This window comes from Ixodes scapularis, unplaced genomic scaffold (assembly GCF_016920785.2).
Source record: "Ixodes scapularis isolate PalLabHiFi unplaced genomic scaffold, ASM1692078v2 PGA_scaffold2__306_contigs__length_199485367, whole genome shotgun sequence".
In the NCBI taxonomy this organism is placed as follows: domain Eukaryota; kingdom Metazoa; phylum Arthropoda; class Arachnida; order Ixodida; family Ixodidae; genus Ixodes; species Ixodes scapularis.
Window position 1 is genome coordinate 56,893,904 of NW_024609857.1, and position 22,309 is coordinate 56,916,212.

The 22,309-nt window shown below is 49.9% G+C and overlaps 1 non-coding gene and 1 pseudogene across 1 annotated transcript; one reads left to right on the plus strand and one right to left on the minus strand.

Moving 5' to 3' along the window:
• Nucleotides 1-22,309, plus strand: part of LOC120849831 — a 396,720-nt pseudogene that overhangs the window by 253,663 nt on the left and 120,748 nt on the right.
• Trnai-aau lies at nucleotides 9,747-9,852 on the minus strand. Its single transcript has 2 exons — nucleotides 9,816-9,852; nucleotides 9,747-9,782 (listed from the first exon to the last, which is right to left on the minus strand). It is a non-coding gene; the product is annotated as a tRNA-Ile (tRNA).

Below are 22,309 nucleotides of genomic sequence, written 5' to 3' on the forward strand. Positions count from 1 at the left end.
ACCGGAGGGGCTCGCGTGAAGCGCGTGGTATTGATCGCGACAGGTGTCGACACGGGCGCGTTATCCAGAAGGTGTAGAATAATGTACTAGAATGTACTAGAATGTACTAGAATACTTGGGTAGTGTTGGGACCGGAGGGGCTCGCGTGAAGCGCGTGGTATTGATCGCGACAGGTGTCGACACCGGCGCGTTATCCAGAAGGTGTAGAATAATGTACTAGAATGTACTAGAATGTACTAGAATACTTGGGTAGTGTTGGGACCGAAGGGGCTCGCGTGAAGCGCGTGGTATTGATCGCGACAGGTGTCGACACCGGCGCGTTATCCAGAAGGTGTAGAATAATGTACTAGAATGTACTAGAATGTACAAGAATACTTGGGTAGTGTTGGGACCGGAGGGGCTCGCGTGAAGCGCGTGGTATTGATCGCGACAGGTGTCGACACCGGCGCGTTATCCAGAAGGTGTAGAATAATGTACTAGAATGTACTAGAATGTGCTAGAATACTTGGGTAGTGTTGGGACCGGAGGGGCTCGCGTGAAGCGCGTGGTATTGATCGCGACAGGTGTCGACACCGGCGCGTTATCCAGAAGGTGTAGAATAATGTACTAGAATGTACTAGAATGTACTAGATTACTTGGGTAGTGTTGGGACCGGAGGGGCTCGCGTGAAGCGCGTGGTATTGATCGCGACAGGTGTCGACACCGGCGCGTTATCCAGAAGGTGTAGAATAATGTACTAGAATGTACTAGAATGTACTAGAATACTTGGGTAGTGTTGGGACCGAAGGGGCTCGCGTGAAGCGCGTGGTATTGATCGCGACAGGTGTCGACACCGGCGCGTTATCCAGAAGGTGTGCGCATGCGCGGCTGCACGTGCGAAAATATGAATCTTTGGTGCCGCTTTGGTGGAGTGCACATACGATTTCTGACACAACTACGATCTGCCATACCCAAGTATTCTAGTACACTGTACTAGAATACTTGGGTAGTGTTGGGACCGAAGGGGCTCGCGTGAAGCGCGTGGTATTGATCGCGACAGGTGTCGACACCGGCGCGTTATCCAGAAGGTGTGCGCATGCGCGGCTGCACGTGCGAAAATATGAATCTTTGGTGCCGCTTTGGTGGAGTGCACATACGATTTCTGACACAACTACGATCTGCCATACCCAAGTATTCTAGTACACTGTACTAGAATACTTGGGTAGTGTTGGGACCGAAGGGGCTCGCGTGAAGCGCGTGGTATTGATCGCGACAAGTGTCGACACCGGCGCGTTATCCAGAAGGTGTGCGCATGCGCGGCTGCACGTGCGAAAATATGAATCTTTGGTGCCGCTTTGGTGGAGTGCACATAGGATTTCTGACAGAGCTACGATCGGCCATACCCAAGTATTCTAGTACACTGTACTAGAATACTTGGGTAGTGTTGGGACCGAAGGGGCTCGCGTGAAGCGCGTGGTATTGATCGCGACAGGTGTCGACACCGGCGCGTTATCCAGAAGGTGCAGAATAATGTACTAGAATGTACTAGAATGTGCTAGAATACTTGGGTGGTGTTGGGACCGGAGGGGCTCGCGTGAAGCGCGTGGTATTGATCGCGACAGGTGTCGACACCGGCGCGTTATCCAGAAGGTGTAGAATAATGTACTAGAATGTACTAGAATGTACTAGAATACTTGGGTAGTGTTGGGACCGGAATGGCTCGCGTGAAGCGCGTGGTATTGATCGCGACAGGTGTCGACATCGGCGCGTTATCCAGAAGGTGTGCGCATGCGCGGCTGCACGCGCGAAAATATGAATCTTTGATGCCGCTTTGGTGGAGTGCACATAGGATTTCTGACACAGCTACGATCTGCCATACCTAAGTATTCTAGTACACTGTACTAGAATACTTGGGTAGTGTTGGGACCGGAGGGGCTCGCGTGAAGCGCGTGGTATTGATCGCGACAGGTGTCGACACCGGCGCGTTATCCAGAAGGTGCAGAATAATGTACTAGAATGTACTAGAATGTACTAGAATACTTGGGTAGTGTTGGGACCGAAGGGGCTCGCGTGAAGCGCGTGGTATTGATCGCGACAGGTGTCGACACTGGCGCGTTATCCAGAAGGTGTAGAATAATGTACTAGAATGTACTAGAATGTACTAGAATACTTGGGTAGTGTTTGGACCGGAGGGGCTCGCGTGAAGCGCGTGGTATTGATCGCGACAGGTGTCGACATCGGCGCGTTATCCAGAAGGTGTGCGCATGCGCGGCTGCACGTGATAAAAATGTGAATCTTTGGTGCCGCTTTGGTGGAGTGCACATCGGATTTCTGACACAGCTACGATCTGCCATACCCAAGTATTCTAGTACACTGTACTAGAATACTTGGGTAGTGTTGGGACCGGAGGGGCTCGCGTGAAGCGCGTGGTATTGATCGCGACAGGTGTCGACATCGGCGCGTTATCCAGAAGGTGTGCGCATGCGCGGCTGCACGTGATAAAAATGTGAATCTTTGGTGCCGCTTTGGTGGAGTGCACATCGGATTTCTGACACAGCTACGATCTGCCATACCCAAGTATTCTAGTACACTGTACTAGAATACTTGGGTAGTGTTGGGACCGGAGGGGCTCGCGTGAAGCGCGTGGTATTGATCGCGACAGGTGTCGACACTGGCGCGTTATCCAGAAGGTGTAGAATAATGTACTAGAATGTACTAGAATGTACTAGAATGTACTAGAATACTTGGGTAGTGTTGGGACCGGAGGGGCTCGCGTGAAGCGCGTGGTATTGATCGCGACAGGTGTCGACATCGGCGCGTTATCCAGAAGGTGTGCGCATGCGCGGCTGCACGTGATAAAAATGTGAATCTTTGGTGCCGCTTTGGTGGAGTGCACATCGGATTTCTGACACAGCTACGATCTGCCATACCCAAGTATTCTAGTACACTGTACTAGAATACTTGGGTAGTGTTGGGACCGGAGGGGCTCGCGTGAAGCGCGTGGTATTGATCGCGACAGGTGTCGACACTGGCGCGTTATCCAGAAGGTGTAGAATAATGTACTAGAATGTACTAGAATGTACTAGAATGTACTAGAATACTTGGGTAGTGTTGGGACCGGAGGGGCTCGCGTGAAGCGCGTGGTATTGATCGCGACAGGTGTCGACATCGGCGCGTTATCCAGAAGGTGTGCGCATGCGCGGCTGCACGTGATAAAAATGTGAATCTTTGGTGCCGCTTTGGTGGAGTGCACATCGTATTTCTGACACAGCTACGATCTGCCATACCCAAGTATTCTAGTACACTGTACTAGAATACTTGGGTAGTGTTGGGACCGGCGGGGCTCGCGTGAAGCGCGTGGTATTGATCGCGACAGGTGTCGACACTGGCGCGTTATCCAGAAGGTGTAGAATAATGTACTAGAATATACTAGAATGTACTAGAATGTACTAGAATACTTGGGTAGTGTTGGGACCGGAGGGGCTCGCGTGAAGCGCGTGGTATTGATCGCGCCAGGTGTCGACACCGGCGCGTTATCCAGAAGGTGTGCGCATGCGCGGCTGCACGCGCGAAAATATGAATCTTTGGTGCCGCTTTGGTGGAGTGCACATAGGATTTCTGACACAGCTACTATCAGCCATACCCAGGTATTCTAGTACACTGTACTAGAATACTTAGGTAGTGTTGGGACCGAAGGGGCTCGCGTGAAGCGCGTGGTATTGATCGCGACAGGTGTCGACACCGGCGCGTTATCCAGAAGGTGTGCGCATGCGCGGCTGCACGTGCGAAAATATGAACCTTTGGTGCCGCTTTGGTGAAGTGCACATAGGATTTCTGACACAACTACGATCTGCCATACCCAAGTATTCTAGTACACTGTACTAGAATACTTGGGTAGTGTTGGGACCGAAGGGGCTCGCGTGAAGCGCGTGGTATTGATCGCGACAGGTGTCGACACCGGCGCGTTATCCAGAAGGTGTGCGCATGCGCGGCTGCACGCGCGAAAATATGAATCTTTGGTGCCGCTTTGGTGAAGTGCACATAGGATTTCTGACACAGCTACTATCAGCCATACCCAGGTATTCTAGTACACTGTACTAGAATACTTGGGTAGTGTTGGGACCGAAGGGGCTCGCGTGAAGCGCGTGGTATTGATCGCGACAGGTGTCGACACCGGCGCGTTATCCAGAAGGTGTGCGTATGCGCGGCTGTACGCGCGAAAATATGAATCTTTGGTGCCGCTTTGGTGGAGTGCACATAGGATTTCTGACACAGCTACTATCAGCCATACCCAGGTATTCTAGTACACTGTACTAGAATACTTGGGTAGTGTTGGGACCGAAGGGGCTCGCGTGAAGCGCGTGGTATTGATCGCGACAGGTGTCGACACCGGCGCGTTATCCAGAAGGTGTGCGCATGCGCGGCTGCACGTGCGAAAATATGAATCTTTGGTGCCGCTTTGGTGAAGTGCACATAGGATTTCTGACACAGCTACTATCAGCCATACCCAGGTATTCTAGTACACTGTACTAGAATACTTGGGTAGTGTTGGGACCGAAGGGGCTCGCGTGAAGCGCGTGGTATTGATCGCGACAGGTGTCGACACCGGCGCGTTATCCAGAAGGTGTGCGCATGCGCGGCTGCACGTGCGAAAATATGAATCTTTGGTGCCGCTTTGGTGAAGTGCACATAGGATTTCTGACACAGCTACTATCAGCCATACCCAGGTATTCTAGTACACTGTACTAGAATACTTGGGTAGTGTTGGGACCGAAGGGGCTCGCGTGAAGCGCGTGGTATTGATCGCGACAGGTGTCGACACCGGCGCGTTATCCAGAAGGTGTGCGCATGCGCGGCTGCACGTGCGAAAATATGAATCTTTGGTGCCGCTTTGGTGGAGTGCACATAGGATTTCTGACACAGCTACGATCTGCCATACCCAAGTATTCTAGTACACTGTACTAGAATACTTGGGTAGTGTTGGGACCGAAGGGGCTCGCGTGAAGCGCGTGGTATTGATCGCGACAGGTGTCGACACCGGCGCGTTATCCAGAAGGTGTGCGCATGCGCGGCTGCACGCGCGAAAATATGAACCTTTGGTGCCGCTTTGGTGAAGTGCACATAGGATTTCTGACACAGCTACTATCAGCCATACCCAGGTATTCTAGTACACTGTACTAGAATACTTGCTTAGTGTTGGGACCGAAGGGGCTCGCGTGAAGCGCGTGGTATTGATCGCGACAGGTGTCGACACCGGCGCGTTATCCAGAAGGTGTGCGCATGCGCGGCTGCACGTGCGAAAATATGAATCTTTGGTGCCGCTTTGGTGAAGTGCACATAGGATTTCTGACACAGCTACTATCAGCCATACCCAGGTATTCTAGTACACTGTACTAGAATACTTGGGTAGTGTTGGGACCGAAGGGGCTCGCGTGAAGCGCGTGGTATTGATCGCGACAGGTGTCGACACCGGCGCGTTATCCAGAAGGTGTGCGCATGCGCGGCTGCACGTGCGAAAATATGAATCTTTGGTGCCGCTTTGGTGGAGTGCACATAGGATTTCTGACACAGCTACGATCTGCCATACCCAAGTATTCTAGTACACTGTACTAGAATACTTGGGTAGTGTTGGGACCGAAGGTGCTCGCGTGAAGCGCGTGGTATTGATCGCGACAGGTGTCGACACCGGCGCGTTATCCAGAAGGTGTGCGCATGCGCGGCTGCACGCGCGAAAATATGAATCTTTGGTGCCGCTTTGGTGGAGTGCACATAGGATTTCTGACACAGCTACGATCTGCCATACCCAGGTATTCTAGTACACTGTACTAGAATACTTGGGTAGTGTTGGGACCGAAGGGGCTCGCGTGAAGCGCGTGGTATTGATCGCGACAGGTGTCGACACCGGCGCGTTATCCAGAAGGTGTGCGCATGCGCGGCTGCACGTGCGAAAATATGAATCTTTGGTGCCGCTTTGGTGGAGTGCACATAGGATTTCTGACACAGCTACGATCTGCCATACCCAAGTATTCTAGTACACTGTACTAGAATACTTGGGTAGTGTTGGGACCGAAGGTGCTCGCGTGAAGCGCGTGGTATTGATCGCGACAGGTGTCGACACCGGCGCGTTATCCAGAAGGTGTGCGCATGCGCGGCTGCACGCGCGAAAATATGAATCTTTGGTGCCGCTTTGGTGGAGTGCACATAGGATTTCTGACACAGCTACGATCTGCCATACCCAAGTATTCTAGTACACTGTACTAGAATACTTGGGTAGTGTTGGGACCGAAGGGGCTCGCGTGAAGCGCGTGGTATTGATCGCGACAGGTGTCGACACCGGCGCGTTATCCAGAAGGTGTGCGCATGCGCGGCTGCACGTGCGAAAATATGAATCTTTGGTGCCGCTTTGGTGGAGTGCACATAGGATTTCTGACACAGCTACGATCTGCCATACCCAAGTATTCTAGTACACTGTACTAGAATACTTGGGTAGTGTTGGGACCGAAGGGGCTCGCGTGAAGCGCGGGGTATTGATCGCGACAGGTGTCGACACCGGCGCGTTATCCAGAAGGTGTGCGCATGCGCGGCTGTACGCGCGAAAATATGAATCTTTGGTGCCGCTTTGGTGGAGTGCACATAGGATTTCTGACACAGCTGCCATATGCCAGCGGTCGTACCGCGGCATCATTTACGCTGTGGCACGATCGTTAGCAACATGATGCTTCTATGTGTTGGACGGTACAAGCTACGTTACCCTTCCTTTACATAAAAACAATTGCGACTTTAAAGAAGCGGTTTCGGTTTGTCGGATGGTGAGCATTTTAAATGAAATGCCCATTTCCATGGTCGCAAATGCCGAACATTAGATATTTGAAAGGGATATCTAAAACTCGGAAGCAGTTTTTTTTTTTTCTTATCTTATTTTATAACGGAACGAAACGGCGCATACTAAAGTTCGAGATTGTTTTAGTATGTTTTTAATACCCCAGGTTAACTTCTCTGTCTTCTTTTCTGCCCGTCTTCTTTTTCTTGACCTTAATCAGCTCGCTTCACTTGTCACTCATTCTTGTGTCCATTTATGCGACGAACCACCCAAGCGACGGTCGCAAAGGGGTGAAAATCTTCTATTTCTTCGTGGCTGCCACGACCATCCGAGAATCACCCGACGTTCACTTCTAAGAAATGGCTTATAAGCCGTGACAATTTTTGTCACGCGTTTTAAAATTTAACTTAAGTCCAAAAACTGAGACAATGTGGGCTGAACAAGTAATGCTTTATAAGATTAAAAAAAACAAGAAACTATTTCACATCCTTTTGAGCAGAAAACATGAGAACATGTAGATCAGGCAAGGAAAAAGTTGTAATAGTTTACAGCACGGCATTGAAATATGTGCTACAATGTGCAGCGCATACATGGTTACAATATGCAGCGCATTATCCTCTTGAGGGTAAACCATCTGAAACCTACACGCTCACAACAATACATTTAACCGACAACTGCTTTCTGACAACCAGGTAAGTCTCGCCTGAGCTGGGTATTCGAAGGGAAAGACCCATGGTTCCACAGGGGGTGTATCTGGTTTACGCAGACATTCAGGGTGTTTTTTTGTTTTATTCTTTACAGAACTTTACATGTTTTACAAAAAAAGGATGTGGCAGATATGTGGATCCCGTCTTTCGTTATATCTGTAGGGCTCGGTGGATAATGAATGGGTGAATAACCGTTGCAACGTTTAATAATGAACCAAGATCTGTTAGCTAACTTGTTTATTAACGGCTTAATTGGCCATGGTGCAATTGCAGTTTTAAAGGGAGTCATTATTAAAGGGAAACACAATTTCGACAATTGGCGAAAAGGCAACGAGGTTCGCAAAATTAATAGTAAAAGTTTGCCTTTCTTCGCTTGATTCAGAAACCGCGTTATGAAAATAATACGTAGAATAGTAACTTAGTCGTCTTGATGTGTGGCGCCGGCGAGTCCACCAAAGAAACGCTCTCGAGTTAGTGACGAGGGGACAGAAACAACTGCGTCATTTTTCTACGCATCAATATCAGCACAACCTCATTCGTGCTTTCAGCGCGCAGTTTTTTTAATTAAGTGAAGAAAGGCAAAATTTTAGCGATGAATATCTCAGGACAGAACGAGCGGGTTAGTAGAGATAATTAAGCTTGAGGAAGAAACGAAAATGGACGGACAAACACAACAAAAACGAGCGCCTTGTTACTTTCGCCCAAAGCTCGTTGTTTGTTCGCGAACTTTTTAAATTAGGTTGGCCTTTAATGATGGCTCCCTTTAAAGCTGCAATTGCAACATGGCCCATCAAACATTTCATTAACCCTTTTCCTACCGCAAAAATTAAAAAAAAAAAAAAAAATTTGAAAATACCGATTTTTTTTACGTGCCCTATACTCTGTTTCACCTTGTGTTGTACCGCAGGAAAGGCTACAAGCGCGAGCTCCTTGCTCTAGGGCACATCTCGGCGGCACGAGCTCCCGTGCACCAAGGGCAGCTGCCAACGCTATGAGCTCGCGCTCCTAGCTTTCGCTACATGCACCGCTCAAAGAGAAAAAAAGAAAAAGAAAAAAAAAAAGGCGGGCTGCGCGAGCCGGATAACTCGACTACAGCGCCGCCACGAACTGTCAATACACGCGCCCTCACGAGCTCCCGTTGCCGAGCCGCTCCGGTCCCAACACTACCCAAGTATTCTAGTACACTGTAATTCTAGTACACTGTAGCTAAATTACCAACCGACCAAGGAGAATGCAGGGATTGGTGTTCCACGCGCCGCACGGGCTGGCTACAGCAGTAGTTACTATTCTAAAGCAAATACCTAATACAATTGGCATCTTGCACGCGCGCTCGTCGCCACTTTATTTTAGTTATTTACTTCGAATCTTTTATACGGGGAAGGCGTGCGCGTGTGGCGCGTGGAACACCAACCCCTGCATTCTCCTTGATGCTTGGGTATTATAGGGAGTATTCACTGGCGGCCATATCCGTGTGCGCTGCTGCTGAGCGCGTGCTGGCGGCGAGCTCCGGCAGTCCTTTTGGAGCTTGCATTTAGCACCATCAAGGTTGCCGGTCATAGCAGGCTATTAATGCGAGCTCGTTCTGAGCATGCGCTCTAAACATCGCTCTCAAATATGGCGTCCAGTGAATACCTTCTATAGCAAACGGTCTATTGGTTATCGGAGGCTTGGCGACGCAGATTATTTATCGACTTTCAGACTTTCAGAAGCATGAATCTGGAAATCCTTCAACTTTGTTACAATCGACATCGTGTGTAGATATGAAGTGTAGCATGTGATTTTAAACTTCCTGATAAAAAAAAAACGAAGAGCATTGTTTTCACAGATATTATACAGCATGTAAACTAACGATTTTAAGGCAATTTAGACGGCCCGCAAAAATCAGTTTATCAAAGTAGGGCGCTGCAATTTACAACAGAGGTGCAAGCAGGTGATGGAAGTTTAGAGTTAGGAAATCAAAGAATAAACTTAGCTCGTTAAAAAAAAAAAAAGAGATACGGAAATTTGTTATGGGCATTCTACGCCGCCACATCGCAGACAATGCACGCGTAGGGACAAGTTCTGTCGGCAGATGGCGTATGCCACGTCGAGCGACCAGAGTGCGAGGGACGGCCCCGCGATTCGGGTTATGATAGCAGACGATGACGAAAGTAATCCCAGGAGAAGGGGAACAAGAGGGACAAAGGACAAACATAAATCTCCAAACACAGCTAGGTGACTGGTGAGCGACCGAAAAAATCCGCCTGGTCCGGGTATCGAACCCGGGACCTCTCCATTACAGGTGGAGCGCTCTACTTTTTTTTTTTCTTTATTGGTGGAGCGCTCTACCAACTGAGCTAACCAGGGGTTAGACCTGTAATGGAGAGGTCCCGGGTTCGATACCCGGACCAGGCGGATTTTTTCGGCCGCTCACCGGTCACCTAGCTGTGTTTGGAGATTTATGTTTGTCCTTTGTCCCTCTTCTTCCCCTTCTCCAGGGATTACTTTCGTCATTCTTGTCCAGCTCGCTTGCACCTTTGCATTTAATTGCATTATAATTATAGCAGACGATCCCGTAAAAAGAACCCAAATCGTCCGGCAGTCCCTTGTAAGGTCCCTCGATAAAATTCACGGTTACAAGTGTCGCCAACCATTGTAGTGGAAACGCGCGAGACACGTGATGCGAGTGGTACTACCGTCGCCATTCGCTTCCAAGGGCCGCTCATTTCAGTGCTGCGCGGGGGAAGACGACGAAGTGTTTTGTATGAGGAACGCCAAATCTTCCGCTCCCGGTAATTTCGATAATTCTTTTGCCTTGTAGTCTCCAGATACCTGTAAATATTTGCGAACTAGGTATATATATATATCAGTGTCCCAAACGCCGTATAGAAGCAGACGCACCTCGAAGGAATTGCAGCCTTCCATCGCTGCTCCCCATAGATGTGACCCGTCATGACATCGGCCCAACGAAACGTCACCGACGTCGAAAATATGGCGCTTAGCATAACACCTGCACAGCATGCAACAGATGGAGCGCCCTCAATGACACCGATGGAAGGACAACCTGGTTCTTCTTATCTATCGAGGACATCGTCCTCAACTGAAATTGACGACATGGACCACGAAAACGACGCTGGAGGCATATGGCACGAAGTTCGAACCAGAAAAAGAACGCGACTCACAAACAGCCTGTCTGCTTCGAGCTCGGACACGATTATACGGCTAAAGCCTGACAAAGAGGGGCTCACGGTAATATTCGCTCCTGGGAAAGCCGAAACGGTGCTTACAGATCTCAGTAGCCTGAAGGTATCAAATGCATTAGAAAAAGAATTCCCCAAATGCGTTCGCGAGGTTCGGTTTAACCATCGACTAAACCTCATTGCAGTTGATGCGCTAAATGAAGAAGCTGCCAAGAAGTTACAGAGCATGACAACACTTTGCAGCATTCCTGTACTTTCCTATTCCCCCTTGGCTGGACCAACTGTTGTCGGACTGATTCATAGCGTCGACAAGGAACTTTCTATTGAAGATATCACTTCAAATTTGAGGGCGGATGCAGAGATTGGCAGCGTACGACGGCTCGGAAACATCAGCTCTGTAAAAGTAACGTTCCGTGGAAGCCGACTCCCATCCTACGTTCTGCTAGGGCATGTGCGCCACCCGGTGTCTCCATTCAAGGCCCGACCAATCCAATGCTTTAATTGCTTTGGTTTTGGTCACAAACAGGTGGCTTGCAAACGCCCGAAAACATGTAGACACTGCGCACAACATCACGACCAAACGGACAGCACATGCCTGTCATTGTCTGCGAAATGTGTGAACTGTGGGCAAAACCACGAGGCCACAGCACGGTCCTGTCCGAGAGGAAGAGAGGTTGAAACAATTCAAACCTATTCGAAGGCAAACTCGGTGGACTTCCACGCTGCCAATACAGCCTTAGAACACGAGGAACTTTTTCCGGCACTTGAGTTCACTCCTGCTGACAGCAGTGTCACGAAAGAGCTGGCTGGTGCTTCTGGCTTCAAGGACATTGCAGGGAACAAGAACGAACACTCGAAAAAGCCGACAGCTTTGGCAATACCATATGCGTCGGTTCTCAAGGGAACTAAGCCCAAGGCACCAAAATCTCAAGGAGTTCGACGAGGCTCAACATCACAGGGTATAAAAATGCCTGCTGTGTCGGAAGCACCACCCCTTGAGACACTTCAGTCTGATTTGCAGCTATCAACTGTGCGCCAGCGCCGTCAAGTAAGGGAGGCGGATGCGAAGCCGTCAAGTTCCGGGGACTCTGCAGGATGGATTCCTTTAGTCAAGGCAGCAGTCAATATCGCTCTCACCCTACTTAGAAGCCTCAAAACGTCCTGGGCAACGACAATAACTACCATGATACAAGCTCTGCTTCCCCTTTTTGAAGGATGTTAGTGCCATCCTCCTCTCATGCACAAGACTCGATCAGAGCGACCCCGGCAGTGTCTGTGCGTGCTGCACGTCATGGACGAAGAAATACCCACCTAACCTGTCTATCCATCCTCCAATGGAACGCGCGTGGCCTTCGAAGGCGTCTTCCCGACCTACGACAGCACCTGATCCATTCTCCTGCTGACGTCCTGGCCATCCAAGAACCGATGACGCGACCGGGCGACTTCAGGCGTTTCCCTTACGTCATTCACCACAGTACGCCAGCGCGAAAGGGAGGTCGTTCTCGAGCAGCGCTCCTTGTGACCGCAGGACTAGCACACAACCCGGTTGATCTTTCATCGTTCACCACAGAGAAAGCGGAATTTGCAGCTGCCACGATTGAAGTCCGAGGCGAGCTCTTCACTATAATTTCTGCATATGTCGCTCCTGGGCGTGCTAACAGCTGGGACGCGGGAGATTTAAATAAGATAGCGCTTAAATGCCCTGGCCATTTGATGCTCTGCGGTGATTTTAACGCACATAACTCTGCCTGGGGTGACAGGCGAACTACTGCAAGAGGCAGATCGCTCGAGTGTGTCACGTCTTCGCTTCACCTAGAAGCATTAAACGACGGCACAGAAACATATGTTCGCCGAGGTATAAACGACAGTGTTCTTGATCTATCCTTTGCCCCACCGGATGTAGCTGCCAACTGGACTCCACAACCCGACTCATGGGGCAGTGACCATATTCCTATCAACATTGTATCTCCCAACGCTAGTAAATCGAAGTACAGACGATGCAGGGTCACAAACTGGGACATGTACCGACGGCACCTTGACAGAGCCCTAGCAGCAGGTCCTCTGAAGGACCCAATCATAGCAATCGCCAATGCTCTTAGTCTCTCGACGAGGACGATAAAGGTGCCACTCTGGAGGCCAGCGCCAGACCTGGTATACTTGAACCTCCGCGCCGCGCGCCGGCACGGCGCGCGGCGCGGAGGTTCAAGCCAGGAAGGCACTTCCTGGCTTGAACCTCCGCGCCGCGCGGAGGTCCAGGCCAGGAAGGCACGAAGAACAAAAGATCCAAAAGATTGGAATACTCACCACAAGATTGATGCCAAATTTCGTCGACATACAATTCGTCTTCAACGAAAGCAATGGGGACAACTCTGCGCCTCCTTCGGATCGGCTGGCGGCCTTTCTAAAGCATGGAAAATAGCAAAGGCGTTGTCTTCCGCAAAGCAGATTCAACGCCCCATATCCGGACTCGCCGTTGCACTTCAAAAGCCTCTGCAGGAAACGGTGGAACTATTGGCGGATGAATTTTCAAAAGCTATTCCGCTACCCCCAGGATACCGAGAGCCAGAAACTCGCCCGTCCGATGCCTGCGCCCCCATGCAGCTAGATAACGACTTCACCAGAGGCGAACTAGAATACGCGCTACGGAAGTGCACGAAGCGCAGCGCTCCTGGACCTGATGGAGTGACATATCAGGCACTGCGAAACTTAGATAAGAGTCACCATCCCGCCCTCCTGGAGGAACTAAACAAGGTGTGGCGCACCGCAGAACTCCCGGCTGTCTGGAAAGTCTCCCATGTGATTCCGATCCCGAAGCCTGGTAAACCTCACGCGTTGCTGTCATCGTACAGGCCTATCTCCTTGACAAGTTGCGTCGGTAAACTCCTTGAGCGCCTCGTTCTTCGCCGTCTCACGTGGGAACTTGCCACCAACAAGACACTTCCTGACCAACTGTCTGGTTTCAGGACACATCGCTCTACGGTCGACGCCATAGGAGAAGTAGCAACATCTTTCGAAGAAGCGCGGGCTGCTGGGAAAACGATGTACTGTGCCTTCTTGGACATCCACAAGGCTTTCGACGCTCTACCTCATGCCACCATCCTCCACCAACTCACTCTCTTCGGCATCGCAGGTATAGCTTACGCTTATATCCGTGCATTTCTTCAAAACAGGACCCTTATTGTAAACGTCCGGGGAACAACAAGTGCCCCAAGATATGTGAGCCAAGGAGTACCGCAGGGAAGCGTGATAAGTCCTTTTCTTTTCAATTTGGCAATGGCGTCACTACCTGCTGTGCTTCCGCCAATGACATATCCACTTACGCCACGGACAAGCATCGCTATTTATGCGGATGATGTCGCAATTTGGACGGTTGGGTTAAGCAACCAGGCACACATGACTGGGCAAATTCTTCAGTTTGCTCTGGATAAAACAGCAAAAGAAATTTCTCGTCTGGGACTGACATTATCTGCTTCAAAGACCGCTCTCCTCTACACCAACAGGAGCAGGCGACAGACCGTCAAAATTACACTCGACGGCGTAGAAATCGCAAGGAGTAGGTCCCACCTCTACCTGGGCCTTTTAATCGATGACCTCGCGACATGGCGGCCTGCAGTTAAAAGACTCTTAGGACAGTGTCGACAGCTCCTGGGCGTCCTCCGGAGCTTCCGTGCATACGGCCAGAGAAGTATCCCACCGGATGGTTTGCTGACACTCTACAAAGGTCTTCTCCAATCGAAGCTCCTATACGCACTACCATTCGTCAATATCAGGCGACCCCAGCTAGACGCGCTCGAACGTTTTCACCGTGTCGCTTTACGATTCTGTTTGGGACTTCCCCCATACGCGAAAAACGTGGCAACGCTTGCGGAGGTACAAGAAGAGCCAATCATCTTACGAGAGGAAAGAGTGGCAATGCATTCCCTAGTGCGAATGTACACGACCCCGTCGGCACAATACATTCTTGCCAACCTGCTGAAACGACCACTGTCGCATCTTGGTCGACTAGCTGCACAATTTCAGCGTAACATCGGAAGCCCTGGAGTTTTATATTCTTCACGTCCCCCACACTCCATACGCCCACCGCTAGACGTGCGTGAAACACTTCCAGACCTGCCTCGGAAAAAAGATATTCACCCAACTGTCGCCCGCACAGCTGTCGCAGTGGCTCTCGAAAATGAATACGTTGAACATCTTGAGGTCTACACAGACGGCTCAGTTGACAAGAAGAGAGAAACTGCAACCGCGGCATACACGATCCCCGCAATATCAACTGAAAATGCGGTTCTCTTGAACATCGGGACGTCCTCTACAACAGCGGAGACGGTTGCGATTCTTCTGGCACTTACGGCACTGCAGGAACGTCCTGCAATCGGTAAGGCTGTGATACTAACCGATTCCCGAAGTGCGCTAGTTCACATCGCCAACCCCGAGCACGCTCCCTTGATCGCCCAGGAGGCTGCACACATAGCAACAAAGCTAGAGGACAACGGTTGGAGACTGCTATTTCAGTGGGTGCCATCCCACAGCGGAATTCTTGGAAATGAACGTGCAGATACCCTGGCAACAAGGGCACACAGCATCTCGACTACCACGCACAACCTGCGACGCTTCCACGAGGCGCGCCTTCTCATCGCACGCGATCTCAGGAAAAGACACCCCGATCCCGGGATAGCCAGTGGAGAAGGCCCTGTACCAGTCCCAACCTCTAAACTGACGCGGAAAGACGCAGCGCTTTTGCATCGTCTCCGAACTAATAGCGCGTTCACGAGGAAGCCATTGCATCGCTTTGGACGGACTTCTCAGAGAAGCAGTGCCGACTGCACTGCGTGCGGGGACGTTGAAGACATCGATCACATACTATGGCAGTGCCCGGAATACGAGAAAGCACGGAAAACATTACTAGCTTCGGTAAGGGCGACAGGGGTACAGGTGTCCACAACAAAGGAACTGCTATTTCCTACTGGTGGCAAGCAACGGGCGCGGGTCATATTCCGTGCAGTGCTCGAGTTTTGCGCACGTGACTAAGATTTCAGACCGCCTCTAACTGCCGCGCGCAATTCGGAAACCGGTAAAGATCGCGTCACACGTTTGCGACATGACAATGATGCAAAACTCCAGTGAACATAACTGTGTTGTGGCAGAACTGCGGAACTGCGGCTGTGAAACACAAGTCGCGCCGCCGCTTCGCAGCGGCGCGACTTGTACTTGTGCAATTGACCGAATGTTGGGAGCGATTGAGCGACTGTTGGCACTTGCGCGTTTTATCGAACGTTTACTTTGAACGATGTTTTAGCCGTGTGTTAGCAACGATTTGCCCCCCCCCCCCCCTCCCTTCCCTCTACCCTACAAATGATTTGATTGGCGCTTTCCCCTAGTAACTGCTAAAATATTTTATTCAACCCATCTCAATCCACACCTTTCCTTCCCTCTCCCCTTTGGCTATGCGAGTCTTTTCCCTGCCTGGAGAATAACATTTCGCATAGTCATTAAACCCCCTTTCCCGTTTTATACACCACATCCCCCCCCCCCCCCCCCCCTCAGTGCTGCGCCGCCATTTGCTCCCAGGGCCGCTGGAGACACAGGCCTCGCGCACTGGCGTATTTGACGCTACTTGCAAAACAAACGCAAACACATCAGCGGGCTTTAGTCCCTTGTAAATCCCCTTCAGGTCTCAAAAGTAGCGCAAGGTCCGTCGATGCACGAGCCACGTGCAACATGCAGCCCTTGGAAAAACCATGACGGCACAGCGCAGCACTGAGCTAGATTTCAGACGCGATGTTCTTCCCAGAAGTTGCGTGCGGCACGTGTCTTGAGCATTTCCACAACAACTAAAAATTCAGCCTCTCCTTCTCCAGAACTAACAAATTTCAAACTTCCCCCCTTTTTGCTTGCTATTGCCGACTGGAATTCCTTGCCCACTCAGATCGTCCATGAAACTGATACCAATAAATTTCGCGACATTTCTAATTCCCATTTGTAAAGTGTGATCAGTGAATGTTTTTGTTGTATTTTTTCGCTGTTCGTTTTTTTTATTCTTTGTGCATCGAATGTTGTATTTATTCCCTCGCCCGTCCCCTCATGTAATGTATCTTAATTTGGATACCTTTGAGTAAATAAATCTGATCTGATCTGATCTGAACGAATGGCGTCACTTTTCCGCTTCAGACCCTAGTCGTGGCGTACGGTATCTGTCGGCAGAACTTGTCCCTACCCGTGCATCGTCTGCGAAGCGGCGGCGTAGATTGCCCAGAACAGTTTTCCGTATTTGTCTTTTGAACAAGATAAGTAAATTCTTCAATTTTTTCACTGTAAACGTCCACCACCTGCTTGCATCTCTGCAGTAAATTACAGCGTGATACGTTGTGGAAGCAATTTTTGCGGGCCGTCTAAATTGCCCTAAAACGGTTATTTTACATGTTGTATACAAATCTCCAGAGCATATCACCAAAGAAAAAAATGCTGAATCACAAGGCCGTGAACGCATACACAGCGTCGTGCGCATTCCCATAACACGCTCTACAGCCTCGACAAAGATGGCGGAAGTAGATCACTGGAGTTGTCTGTACGTCGTTTCAAGCCAGAGCGCAACAAGGGCTGAGGGAGATCATCAATCAGCGCCGAAAGCGCATCGTCACGGTGTTTGGAATTTGTTCAGGTTGTGTATGGTCACCGGCTCATCAAATCAAGCACAGATATTGCGCTGTGGCTTCGAGCTTTTAGTCTTTGGGCATGCTTTTGTGTTCTCCAGCTCTGACAGCCCTCCACCGTGTGGTGAACCGAATGCGGTGAGAAACGGAGCGAGAGGAGACGTGAGCGCGCGCGTGCGTCCGAGTGCCTGGCTCTGCCTAGAACGTAGTGGATAGACGAAAACGCCAACGTTGCTAGATCAAAGTCAGTTGAGAAGTTTCCTTTACTTAATTTCAGCTGAAGTTCGGTTTCAGCCGACGCTATGAAGTGATGGAAATAATGAAGCAGCGTCAAAAGCGCAAGTAACTAGGCCTTTTCTCTTAATGATTGATTCAGCAGTGATAGAACACGTTCCTACATAGAGAAACACGTAAACACCATAAAGAAGCGCTTTTGGGGCTGTCTTATTTACCCCATCCGCTCGTGGTTTCGGCTCAGTCTGGGTTTAAAGGGAAACAGTCCAGGCAAATATTATTTTAGAGTGAAGCTAATTATGGCTAGGGTTCCGTGGATTTTCCGGTGCGTCAACAAAAACTCAGGTCCTGAATTTGATGCAAACTCCCTTCATTACTTACAAAAGCTTCTACGTCTCATCACTTGGATTTGCATTTTCAGTAGAGAAGTTATTAATAGGCACCATATTCAAGATCAGTAGACTTTCAGGTGGATAATAAAGGTTCCTCAACGATTTGCCGCTGTGGGACCCGCGTCGGCCGTGACTACGCTCGCAGCGCCCTCTCTGTGTCGTCGTTCCAAGCGCTTGCGTGCCTAGTTTCCTTCCCTTCCGCTCTCCCGGGGTGGCGGTCCCGTCGCGCATGTCTACTTTCCGCCGGGTAATGGTCACGTCGCGCGTGTCTAGTTTCCTCCGGCTCCTCGGGACGGCAATAGTCTTCCACGCGAAATATTGACCACCGATCAAGACAACAATAATTGTGTGAGCGTACCTTTCGTCACGATGACCACCGATCAATGCTATAAATGTGTTCTTACCTTTGTTAAAGAGTTCTGTCACGTTTGTGTCGTGTGCTAAACAGCTTCGCTAGTCATCCACCTTCACAGAGTGAAGTGCCTGTGCGGCCAGGCCCGCACCGCCGCACCACTTAACGGCGGCCAGACTGTTGCTTGCGCTGCGCCGCCATGGAGAGGGTTTCTCTGGTGGCGTCCCTTGGAACTATGCCGCACGAGAGCCAATGGGAGAATCGTTCCTTGATGACGCGAGCCAGCCAACGGGAGCCTATAGACGCTCTACAGCAGCTGTGCATGGGCGCCGCCATAACTGACCTTCAGTTTTTGTTCCCCCTTATTCCGTTCGCTTCACTTCATCATTACCACAGCAGGACAGGTTATTGCCATTTTAGATGCTACTGTGTTCTTGTGCCCAGCATAGGCCCTTGTGAAGACCCGTCAACGCCCGCTTCAGTGGCTCGGCATCTCGATAAGACAAGAGAAGGGCGGCTATGGCGGCTCAATCTGGCGCGTGTGTAAAGCGTCTATACACCAGATTACGACTTCACTTCGCTCCATTGTTGAAATAACAAGACCGGGCTTGGTCTGTGACCGGTTTATTGTGACAACGGCAGCTCAGCTGCTGACATGAAGCACAGAACGCGTCCCCCGGTTGGGGTTGGCCTCTATATACACAATGCACAGTGTTGTCGTTTTACGTCCGGTCAGCTGTAGCCCCCTGCTGGGCTACATATGCAACGTTTCTCTTCCTTTATTTTGGAGACGATACATATATTACATATATTATATCTTAAAAATAACCGTATCTCTCAGGCTTCTGCTTTGTACTAGACGATTGCCATAGGGGAGCGGGTCATTCTGGCTGTTGAGGAGGAATCGGATACAAGAAAAGAATCGGATCCTCTTCCCTCCCCTCTTCCGGAGAATCTTGCCTACCCACGTTTTTGTTAGTCTCCTCCTCCTCTTCAGGCAGCAATAGATCGGATCAGGTCGCCCTTGACGTCTCTACTTTACATCGGAGTTGATCAGCATGACAAAACCTCACTACACTTCCTACGCGAACCAAGAATGTTACATTTGACACTCCTCTTAGAATTTTGCCTGGCCGCCAATTCACTTTTTCATTTCGCACAGTTCGCACATATACCTCCTGACGCGGCGAAAATACACGGCTTGTTCCTCACCTCCTATTAGCCCTAGTTTTGTTTCGTTCCACTTCATCTTTCCAGGCCGTCACTGCGCATGGTTTGAGCATAGAAATTCTCGTCCGAATTTTCCGATCTAAAAACAGTTCACTTGGCACTTTTTCTGTGAACGAATGGGGAGTTGTTCGGTATGAAAAGAAGAAATTGTCGACACGGTGCTGCAATGTTCGTTTACAACACAATTTTTCGTCTTCGAGTTTGGCTTTCAAGAGTGTTTTTTTTGTCTGGTCTGCACTGACCTCTCTAATGCTCCATTTCACTGGGCATGATATGGTGGTGTGAATAGGTGGCTAACCCTATTCTCCTTCGCAGAGCATTTAAACTCGTGTGACCTGAACTGCGGGTCATTATATGTTACTATCACCCTGGGAAGGCCGTACACCGTGAATACACTTCTTATCGCTTCCATCGCGGCAGTCGCCGTTGTTGTATTCATAAGCTTTACCTCCAGCCACATAGAGAAGGTGTCCGCCATCAGCAGCAGCGACTTCCCCTCGACTTCTTCAAAGTCCAGGTGAACCCTAGGGATTTGCCGCTATTGGCCACGGTTGAAGCGGAATGGGCTGCGCTGACCCTTGCATACTTTGGCACACCTCACAACGCTGCACCATTTCCTCTAAGTCTACGTCAAGCTGGGGCCAGCAAATCCAACTTCGAGCCAACATTTTGATTTTGCTAATACCGGGATGCCCTTCTTGCATGAGTGATAAAACGCTCGGCCTTAGCGACGCGGAATGATGACTCTGGAATTCCGCAAGAAACATCCTTGCTCGATAGCAAGCTCGTGACGACGGCTGAGATACGGCCGATACTTATCCTCGGTTTCGTTGGGCCAGCCTCGCCATGTCATGAACCTTACTGCGTTAAGCAATTCATCCTTTTCTGTTGCTTCAGCCACCTCCTGTGCGATGAACGGAACTTCTGCTAGCGGTGAAAAAAAAAATTATGTGCTGCTCTTCACCAGCCGTCATTTCCAATGGAAGTCGAGATAAAGCATCTGCATGTCCCAGACTCCGTCCCCTTTTGTACCTGATAGTATACGGATATGAAGCCAACAAAGTTTTCCACCGCTGCACCCTGGCTACTGCCACTAACTGGAATGTCTTTTCGGATCGAACAGCTGCGTCAAGAACTGATGGTCAGGTACTATTTCAAACTGGCGGCCGAATAAGCACTTGTGGCACTTTTTTTATACCGAAGACTATGGCCAGCGCTTCGCGCTCCATCTGCGCATAGTTCTTCTCGGCTGCCGTGAGTGTGCGTGACGCGAAAGCTATAGGCCGCTCATCTTGGTTGTCGGCGTGTGCAAGCACAGCCCCCAGTCCGTGTGCTGACGCATCACAAGTAAGGCGCAGGGGCTTACCGCTATCATAGAGCGCTATGACTGTCTCGTCAGTTAAAAGCAATTTGCATTCACGAAAACTGTTTCCGCATTCTTCTGTCCATTCCCATTTTGCCTCCTTGCGTAGAAGCTGGTACAGCGGCTCGAGAACGATTGCCGTCTCCGACAGAAACTTGGTATGAAAATTTACTATACTTCGTTTCAGCCTCGGTCCGTGCGCGGCCGATGTTATGAGCCGAAGGGCCAATCAAACAGCGAAACAGGCACAACGTCAGGGCGTGCTTTCTGCAGTTGATAGGACCAGCCGATATTCGCCGTGTCTCTGTGCGCACTCCTCCGCCGGCTAGTCCTATCAGGCACAGAGAGCACGCCACGACGCTGCGCTTTTTGCGCTGTTTGATTGGCCCTTCGGCTCATAACATCGGCCGCGCTTGGACCGAAGCTGAAACGAAGTATGATCCCAAAAAAGCTTTTAGCTCTGTCACCGAGATGGGTGCCGGAGCTTCCGAGATAGCTTCAACTTTTTCTTTACTCGGATGAATGCCGACTTCGTCAATCTCATGGCCCAAATAGCGAGCCCGGCTTTGAAGGAACTGGCATTTGTCAGCATTTACATGTATACCATGGTGACTGAGTGTTTGTAACACCTACTTCGTGCGTTTCAAACACTGACGTTCTGTTCCTCCCTCAATAAGTACGTCGTCAAGATAGCACACTGTATCTTCCATCCCTTTCAACAGCCGATCCATTACAGACTGGAATATGGCTGGCGCGCTAGCTACCCGGAACGGCAAGCGTCTTGAACGGAACAGACCCAGATGTGTGTAGATGGTCAATAGTTCTTGCGGCTGCTCATTCATCTCGAGTTGCAAGTACGCTTTTGACAAATCAAGCACTGTGAACATCGTGCCCCCTATTAATGACGCGAACCATAGTGAAAAAAATCATTTCTATGAGAAATTTCCCGTGTCCAATAAACACATAGAATCATACAAGATATATAAGAACATATAAGAACAATATAAGAACTATATAAGAAGTATATAAGAATTATATCAGATATCTAAGAACCATATTGGAAACGTATAAGAAACTTCTCACAAGTTTCTTATATGGCGCTTGGATGTTCTTATATATCTTATATAGTTCTGATATAGTTCTCGTTACACATTTTTGAAAACCGGAGACGACGGACGAAGAAGGGGACAACACACAAAACGTCTCAATTTCACCTACGTGGGGCAGACAAAAAGGTGCTTGAATGAGAGACTGCTTGAACACATGAGGGCAGTTAAGATCGGGTCTTCAAACTCTGAAATTGCTAAACACGTACAGGAGTGCAATAATTGTCTGCCGGAGTGGGGGTCTACTGTTGTTTTGAGCAAAGAAAAAGATTGCGCAAAAAGAGTTTTGAAAGAGACAAT